This window comes from Epargyreus clarus, unplaced genomic scaffold, assembly GCF_041222505.1.
Source record: "Epargyreus clarus isolate Ecla_fem2 unplaced genomic scaffold, WU_Ecla_fem_2.2 ptg000007l, whole genome shotgun sequence".
NCBI classification, from domain to species: domain Eukaryota; kingdom Metazoa; phylum Arthropoda; class Insecta; order Lepidoptera; family Hesperiidae; genus Epargyreus; species Epargyreus clarus.
Window position 1 is genome coordinate 10,501,362 of NW_027332215.1, and position 9,761 is coordinate 10,511,122.

At 35.5% G+C, this 9,761-nt stretch overlaps 1 non-coding gene across 1 annotated transcript; it reads right to left on the reverse strand.

Annotated features, from left to right (window-relative positions):
- Positions 1-1,044: 1,044 nt before the first annotated feature.
- On the reverse strand, positions 1,045-1,118 carry TRNAI-GAU (transfer RNA isoleucine (anticodon GAU)). The gene has a single exon. It is a non-coding gene; the product is annotated as a tRNA-Ile (tRNA).
- Between the last annotated feature and the right edge of the window lie 8,643 nt (positions 1,119-9,761).

Here is a 9,761-nt window from a genome sequence, read left to right on the forward strand (position 1 = left end):
GGTGTAGGTAGTTTCAAAAATTCCACATGTCCGATTAATCTAAGTTTTTGTTTAGAATCTATCCGCAAATTTCTATATATATATATATTCTTTCTTTATTATGTATATAATAGAAGCCATTAAACCAAGCACGTGTACTATTTAGTACGTGTTTTTTGTGTATAGGTAATACACATTAATGCCGCGCATAGAAACTATATATGATATTATATCTACATAATTGTACATCGCGCGAGCAGCAGTGATAGCCTAGTGGTTAAGAAACGCGGCCTCTCGATCGAGGTTCAAATCCCAGGCACGCACCTCTGATTTTCAAATTTATGTGCGTATTAGAAATTAATTACACTTGCTTAAACGGTGTAGGAAAACATCGTGAGGAAACCTGCATACCCGAGAGATTTATAAAAAAAAAACTCAACGGTATGAAGTCTACCAGTACGCACTTGGCACGTCGTAAGTCCTTTCAGCATTTTTCACTAATCGTTAGTTTCGGATTTGGCCCCGAATGCCCATTTGATAAATTCACCCCGTATATTCTGTTATTAAAATTTGTAAGACATACTCGTAAATGGGTAAATGCATTGTTCGGGACATGTTTCATCGTACCGTATCAAATCGCGGTGGGACGGGGCATGGTCTCTTTATTCTGTGTAAGGGATCATGCATATATAGTTTGTAAGACATACTCGTATATATCATATTATATTTATATATTGTAATTTGTATACCGGGTACCTAAGCGTCATAGAATCGTGTCTAATCCCGGTCCTATGAGGCTTTGAGTAGCCTATTGATAAAGAAAGTCCCACTTGCGAAAACAACTATTTTGTACAGTGAGAAATAAGTAAAATTGTGAGTGAGAAATATATTAAAAAACAAAACAGTCCTCCAATATTTGACAAACTTTGTTCTACAAATACTAAGGCATTGATGGTAAAATATTTTATTGTTATAATATATAAAAAAAAACAAAGTAAATATGAATATACAAATAAAAATATACAAAAAATAAGAAAAAAGCAAAACAATCACACTGCAATTGTACGCTCTCGGGAGGGTTCGAACCTCCGACCTCTCAGCCTATCAGCCGAGCGCGCTAACCACTGCGCCACGAGAGCTATGTTATTGAGTGGCGAAAGTATCCTATAGATAATGTTTTGTTACTTGCTACGGAACGGACACTATTTTACTATGCGTTTGGATACGATTTTTATGCGGTTTTCAGTATGGGTTTTGATTTGATTGGTGCATGTTTTTAGATAGGTGTTACGATAACAACTCAGCAAATGGCGTTGCAGTAAACATTTTTTTTTGCAAACCAATGTTAGCATGTATCTCAAAAATTACTAGTCCAATTTTGATGCGATTTTCAGTTATACATTTTGATTAGATTGTATTTAATTTTATTGATTATGTATATTGGTGAAAAAAAATAATATTATATTCGATTGGTCAAAGGTCTTAGATAGGTGTCCTAAAACAATTTACCAGGGGGGCGCTGCAGTAAACATTTCCTTGTGCAAAACCAAAGCTGGTAGTACGATTTGGATGCGGTTTTTTTCGATAATGGGCTTGTTATGGATTAGTGAGTATTCTTAAATACGGGTTACGGCGGCAAATCATTAGAATTACTACAGTCATATATTTCATTTTAGTTATTACATATTTCAGTATACTACTTACTTACCTATTTGGTTCTCGAAAATGTAGATGTGGCAACAATATAGGTATTCAACTTCCAGTGAACATAATACAAAAATAACATTATAACAAAACAAGTGATGCCCGTGGCTTCGCCCGCATTTTAAAGGAATAATATGACATACATAAAACGGAAAATTTGTACCTGCATTTTAATGACAGTGGTGCCATCTGTCGAAAATTGGTCTTACCAACTCAGAAACCTTCGTGGGTTCTTGGAAAACAACTTTCCTAAAGATCATCACTTCATGAAATGCATAGTTTCCAATTCTAACAAATATATATAGACAAATATTCATTTTTGTATAAATAGATGATCGACTAACATAGATAAGTAAAGTAACTGTAGGTAAATTATGAAAAAATCGAATTTCGATCTTCTGGGTTGAAAGATCGATACACTGAAGCGATCCATTGCTGGAGTTCGGTTAGAATAATCGATTTTTTTGTCCAAAAGATCGATTCTCCGATTAGTCGATCTCAGATCCCTATGTCCAGTTCCCGTGGGATTTCCGGGATAAAAACTATCCTATTTCCATTCTAGGGTCCCAGACTATCTTTGTACAGAATTTCATTAAAATCGGTTCAGTGATTAAGGCGTGAAGAAAAGACATACAGACAGACAGACAGAGTTACTTTCGCATTTATAATATTAGTAAGGATAAGGATTAAATTAAAATGTAAAACAAGATAAAAATATAAAAGGTTAGAGAATATTGTAGGTGTTTCAACTTAGTCCTCAGGGGTAGCAACGCATCTGTTGCTAACCCGATCTTACCTGTGATCATAGATATCCATTAAGTTAAGATTAAAACTACTTCGCAACAATCCGCTACAAATATGTATGATGGTATATACTTTAAACCATGCAGTATGTACCACCCTCCCTCCCTCAAAGGATGCATGCAGATGCAAAATGCAGACGCTGTCAACCTGTCACAGGTTGACAGCGTCACTTAGCGATTAACCTGTCACAGGTTGACAGCGTCACTTAGCGATTAACCGTCGTAGAGTCAACTTACCCTGATGATGCTCCGTTTTGGAGCGAAACACGTGTTGGTGGTGGTATGTATGGTGGTGTATATTTTTAATTTTTGCATCTGCATGCATCCTTTGAGGGAGGGAGGGTGGTACATACTGCATGGTTTAAAATATATACCATCATACATATTTGTAGCGGATTGTTGCGAAGTAGTTTTAATCTTAACTTAATAGCATGGATTTCCGCAAAGTAACGCCTGATACAATTAACTACATAGATATCCATGATTGACAGTAGCAACTTACCATCAGATGGACTGCATGCTCGTTTGCTACTTCTGTATTATAAAAACCACAAACCATTCTACCGCTTTAACAGGATTTGAACAATTTTATTTTTAGAAGTTTGGGAGAGATTCTACCCTTTGCGACCGACCTTTTTGTTGAAAGATTTTGCATTTGATCCAAAGATTCTATATCATTTTTGGCGATGAATATAAAGTCAGTCATGCATAAAATTGTTTAAAGTTCGTACCACTACGTGCTTTTGATATGATGATGTAATACAACGAAGTGAAGTGACATCTTAGTCTATGAAATTTATAGTGATATGTTACTATATTAAAACTGGCGCGTGTGCGCGGAGCGGGCATCCGCTACAGAACGCCTGTTGTTGTTGTTGAGCCGCAGGCGACCTTCGCCTACAACACGCGGTGTGTTGTAGCGATGCTCAAATGATTTGGAAAACATAAGTCAAGTGGGCGCCCACCGCGTGCGAATCACTTGCGACCTCATATGGTGCTACTCATATTTCAATACAAACTCGCGAGCGTGCATCACCCTTTGTTTTAGTGGACTACCGCAATGCTTAAAATTCCTGATATTGCCTGTCAACAATATCTATCTATCTACATATATACAAATCAATGTTTGTCTGTATGTCCTTTATACATGAAAAGTTAGAGGTGGAAGTGCTGTTATCGTTAAAGAAAGTTTGTGTCAATACGAACAATTTAAGCACCAAGAACATGATATTCAATCTGTGACTATTGGTGTTGAAACTAAAGACTACCGTATAACTATTGCTGCGATCTATTGCCCACCTAGATATTCCATAAAGAAAGAACAGTATGTAAGATTTAAAAAAAAATAACGATAATTCATCTTAGGTGGTGATTTTAATGCCAAAAATACCTACTGGGGCTCGAGATTAACAACTCTCAAAGGCAAAGATCTGTTCAATGCCTTGAAAGAGACTCAGTGTGAAGTTATATCAACAGGACAACCCACATATTGGCCCACTGATCCTAACAAAGTTCCTGACCTAATCGATTTTTTTATATACAAAAGTATATCAGGAGATGTCATGAGCATTGAGGGTTCATACAATATGAACTCGGATCATTCACCAATCATACTGACACTAAATCAAAGCTTTGTGCATAAATTTTTTTTAACAAAAAATACAACCGACTTCTATGTCACTACAAAGTAAAAAATAATTCAAATAAAAGTTGGTTTATTTAGTACATATTTCTAAGTCATCAATTCGGCCGGTATCTTTTTTTTTATTACACGAATTACTCCGCCGTTAGTGGACCGATTTTAATAATTCTTTTTTTATTGTGTAGAGACGAGCTGGAAGTTGGTCCCACTTAAATATGGTTGGGATCCATCGAAGGGTTCTGAAGAAAATGAGGGGAACTCCTCCACCCATGTAAATATAACAGCCATAACTTTGCCGTTTATGAACCTGGGAATGATCACGCTGAAGCAGCGGAGAAATGCCAATTAGCTATCAACAGAGTAGTTAACTGGACGAAGAAGTGGCGAATTAAGCTCAATGAAAGCAAATCAGTGCACGTCGACTTTATAAATAGGCATAATAACTATCAACCTATATATATAAATAATACACCCATACGAAATAGAGCCAAATATCTTGGCATGACTCTTGATGCGAAGCTGCGCTGGAAAGCTCACGTCAAGAAAAAACGGGATGAGCTAGAGCTCAAATATAGACCTATGCATTGGCTGCTTGGGAAGCATTCCTCGCTGTCTACATACAATAAGTTATTATTATACAAACAAGTCCTAATGCCAGTATGGACATATGGTATTCAACTCTGGGGCTGTACCAAAAAATGTAATGCAGAAATTATTCAAAGATTTCAAAATAAAGTACTTAGTGGTATTGCAAATGCACCTTGGTATGTAAGAAATGAAGATCTACATCGGGACCTTAAAGTAGACGTTCCGTTTTTACCCTTTGGGAACGGAACCCTAAAAAGGAATTGGGTATAAAATAAACGAAAATGTGACGTAGCTTTAGTTTCATACAATTTGATAACTTACGCTTATTAATTTTATGAGAATGACAACTAATTATTATAATTAATCCCTTAACCACTAATCCAATAATTATAAAGCATAAGAAGGTGGTAGAAACCTCTGCGCTTCGACTCCAGCGGCACCACCGCCACACCTATTTCTGTCTAATAATAGCAATGAATTCCCATAAAACAGCTATTGATTGTCCCAGAAATATAAATATGCGCTACGAATAGATACCTTTTTTTCTTTCGAAAGTCGTTTAGCTTGTATAATTGACCAGTTAATAAATCATTAACTGAAAAGTTGTGAAACAAGAAAGCCATTAGGGCGATAGAGTGGGCCTGAGAATGGGACTTACTTACGTAAATAATTATATGCTTAAAAACATTACTCTTTTCTTCTCTAATACAAACTTTAATGCCTATAATGTAACCCTGTATTTATTATAAAGGGCATTACACTTTGTACAAGTATTTCGTGAACACAATAGACGAATTGAGTATATTATCATTTTGCAGTCTACGATGTTAATACTAATCAATCAGTGCTACGAAACTCGTAGCAGATAGCTAAGATAGCGTAGATGAGTAAGTTTAACTCACTGTGTAAATAATGTAAATTAAGTAAAAATAAGCCTTAACAATTGTTAACAGTTAGAAGTATGTGGAGGTAGAGATACTTTCAACGGGTGTTCTAACTTAGTTCTCAGGGGCAGCAATGCTGTTGGATAAGGAGTGATTCCACATGTCCGTGAACGGCAGTAGCAAGTTATTTATTTTAAAAAATACAACCATTTAAACTAATAGAATATACTAAACTAAGATATTATACTCAAACGTCACTCAGACGATGAAAGGTATTCTCACAATGTGTTTCCCCAACTATCCATAAAGGCAGACGTCATTCCACATGAATGAATGCCACTGCATATATTCTAGACTAAACCGAAATACTGTCACAGGCCTAGCTTCGATAACCACTCGGTAGACAGAAAACGTCCGGTAGGTGTTCACTAAGGTATGCATAGATTAGTAAAGATTACTCACTTCTAACAAGAAAATGTACCCAGTTTTGAGAATTGAAATAGTTGCGTAAAAAAGTTATGCCACGTCTCCGTGCTAAAATGTGCCTAAAATATTTGAAATAATTGTTTATTTATTACGTAAATTACGCAGTATTAGTTATATATTCGTAAATTTTCTCTAAAATGTTTTTATTTGTCAAGAATTCAAAAAAAGAACTTACTGAAATAAGCTGTTTGTGGCTTCATTCAATTTCAAGGCGGCGAAGTATCTTTACTAATCTATGAAGGTATGTGACAATATACGGGCATGTATCTTACTGATAAAACTTAACATAGACAACACTAGTTTTACATATTGTCTGAGGGTAATACGATAAATCCATTGTCGGGTTTATAGTCTATAATGTATATGACACCTGATGGTTTGAATTTTGGCATCTCGACCTGCAAGGCTAGTAGTAACAAAGATGACAAATATACTGGACGCCTGTTTCGCACATCGGCAATAGGGTTGGCACAAGACATAAAAATACGAAATTAAGATAATATTTTCGCTTAACTATCATAATCACAGTGCGTGTCCTCGTCGATAGATGTTGTGAACTTAAAAAACTTAACTTTTTATTTATTTGTGAAATAGCATTATTCCTAACTACCTTTTACCTGTAGCTTCGTTTGCGATTAAAGGTTTTATCTATCCCTCGGGAACGGCACTTTTTTGGAAACACCCAATGTCCTTTTCTGAACCCCTGACAAAGTATATAGAAAGTTTGACAGTCGCTTATGTAGTTAATTCGTGAAAGTGTAACAAAAATACACTCGCATTTACACTCTTAGTTAGGATATCACAATTTTCATTATTCTATTCCTTATTCAGAAAGGCGATGCATACTGCAAAGTCAGACAGTACAGGATAATTTACATGTGAGGCCGTTACAACTTGCCGCCAAGTAGTAATTTTGTTGTATTGAATTTAATTGTGCGTTTTAGTATAATGTGTATTACTAACATTAGTTTTTAAGTACAAATTGTTACTAACCATAATATGGATTTACATGCGAAATAAATTATTATTAATATAAATGGTACACTTTAGGACAGTTCATGTTATCAAGACCAAAAGGTTCATCAAAAAATGTGCACTGTACCCTTACCAGGAGTTTTTACGTTTTGACAAATATGACTGTTTTGGTATTTGTTTACGTATTGGCCCATACTATTTCCAAGTTTTGACACAATCCACTAGGGGCGCTGATTGGAATTTGTATGGGCAAATACGTAAACAAATACCAAAACAGTCATATTTGTCGAAACGTAAAAACTCCTGGTAAGGGTACTGAACCTAAGAATTTCAATTTGTTCCCGCTGGAGCAATTAAATCGCTACGTCGATTCCGTAATGTTTGGCACAAACACAACCTTATCAAGGTTGCTCGCGACAAATATTTATTACGATTCAAGACAACATCAAAGGCGCTTTCGAACGGAATATTTCACATCATACATAATTACAATGTTTCAAACTTTTAAAAATATTTATCCCGCAAACGTTTTCAGTAAGTATTTTTGTATGTATACTAGTCAATTAAATTTCTTTAAGTGTTTTGAAATCGGACGAGGCTTGTATTTCGATTATATTCAGTTCACCAAAATTCAAGACAACTATAGCTTAGTGGTTGCAACGCGGCCTATAAATTAGGCTATCTAAGTTCAAATCCCAGATAAGTTTCAAGTATTAAAATTAATTATCATTTGCTGCAATGATGACAGATATATACCTGAGAATTCTTTTAAAAAGGTGTGTGAAGTCTACAATCAGTCTACTAGATAAGTAAAGCGAATATAGCACCTACATTTGACCGCAGTTTTTCGTTGGTAACCATTGATGGCAATATTTTACGTATCGTATTTCGAATACCAGTGAAAAGTAATAAAAACCGGGACAGCCTCTTTGTTGTTGTATTGGTCATTGTCGCTAAACCATATTGGATGCTGTCGAGTGGAGTAACGTGTGACAGTTTTTAATAAAGTGCGATTTCGCCTGTATATTGGGATATTTTTTTTATAATAGTGGAGTAGCAGACGGGCATGCAGTCCACCTGATGGTAAGTGGCTACTGCCGCCCATGGACATCTGCCATCAACCCCAGATAAGATTAGTTTCCTACCTGAGATCGCACGCAAATGCGTCGCTACCCCTGAGAACAAAGCTGGAATGACTCGAAAAGACTAACCTAACCACACTCTTCTAACCAGAACAGCAGCGCTTTGCTGTTATTATGCAGAAATAGGTGTGGCGGTGGTGCCGCCGGACTGGAACCACAAAGGACTCTACCCCAAAGGTTTGTATAGTCTTCGATTTTTCTTACAACTGAATAAAAAGTCTGCGCCTATAATGGGCGTATTAAAAGTAATTAACACAGGAATTTTGAGGAAATAGGAACACAAGTGATAGCCCAGGAGTTAGAAACTAGGCCTCACGATTAGATGAATACCAGGCACGAATTTATCTCTCATTTATCAGAAGTTATATGTGTATTAGAAATTAATTGTAACTTGCTCAAACGGTATAATATAATAAAACTATTTCTTGATCCAATTTACAACTTTTATTATTCCCCATAGATTAGTAAAGATTACTCACTCCTAACAAGAAAACGTAACCAGTTTTGACAATTGAAATAGTTGCGTAAAAAAGTTTTGCCACGTCTCCGTGCTAAAATGTCCCTAAGATATTTGAAATAATTATTTATTTATTATGTAAATTACGCAGTATTAGTTATTTATTTGTAAATTTTCTCTAAAAATGTTTTTATTTGTCAAGAATTCAAAAAAAGAATTTACAAAGAATCCCTTTGTGGCTTCATTCTATTTCAAGGCGGCGAAGTATCTTTACTAATCTATGTTATTCCCGCGCGAAATACAAGTCAAACGTCAAGAGTGTTATGTTTCTTTTTTATGCTAACTCATACAATAGGACCAGCCAATGACTATATAAATGGGCACTTATTATTATAAAAAGACATCATGAAAATACAAAAAAAAAATAATTAAGATAATACCATAATTAAATAATTTCAATATATTTCTAACAGGTGAAGGGAGACATCGTAAGGAAATCGACACGTCTAAGACTGTGTTTCCCCCGCACCGTTACCGACCGGTTGCGGTGGACAATCAGCGTAAGTATTCCTATAAAAAGGTCTCAACGGCGTGTGAAGTCTACTCATCCGCACTTGGTCAGCGCGTTGTGTGGTTTAAGCCAGGTAACCTGCAGCTTGCGAGCCACAGCGGCTATTTCTATATGAAGCTGAGGCTCTGAGCATACGCAAATATCATTTAATTTATCAAAAAAATCTTTCGCACGCACATTGTTTAATAAAGATTACATTTTCTATTTTAATAACCATGCAAAGCTATGAATTTCTTGATCATTGCATTTGTTTTCTCAATAGTTTGTTATTGAAGTACAAGTTAATGTTGTAAATAAATGTTGGGTCAAAATATTTATTTATGCAATAATACTATTTATTGTTAGCGAGTATTAATATTTGTAGCGCTTTAAAAACATTGAAATTTTGTAAATTGTAGTTTTTAACACTTGCGATTCAAAAGGTTACCGACACCTAGTCTAGGCCGTGTCTCTGAGAGGATACCTGAGGCCTGCAGTGGGACATGAATAATTTAACAACTGAGATATAGGTACTTACTTAACGACTAATG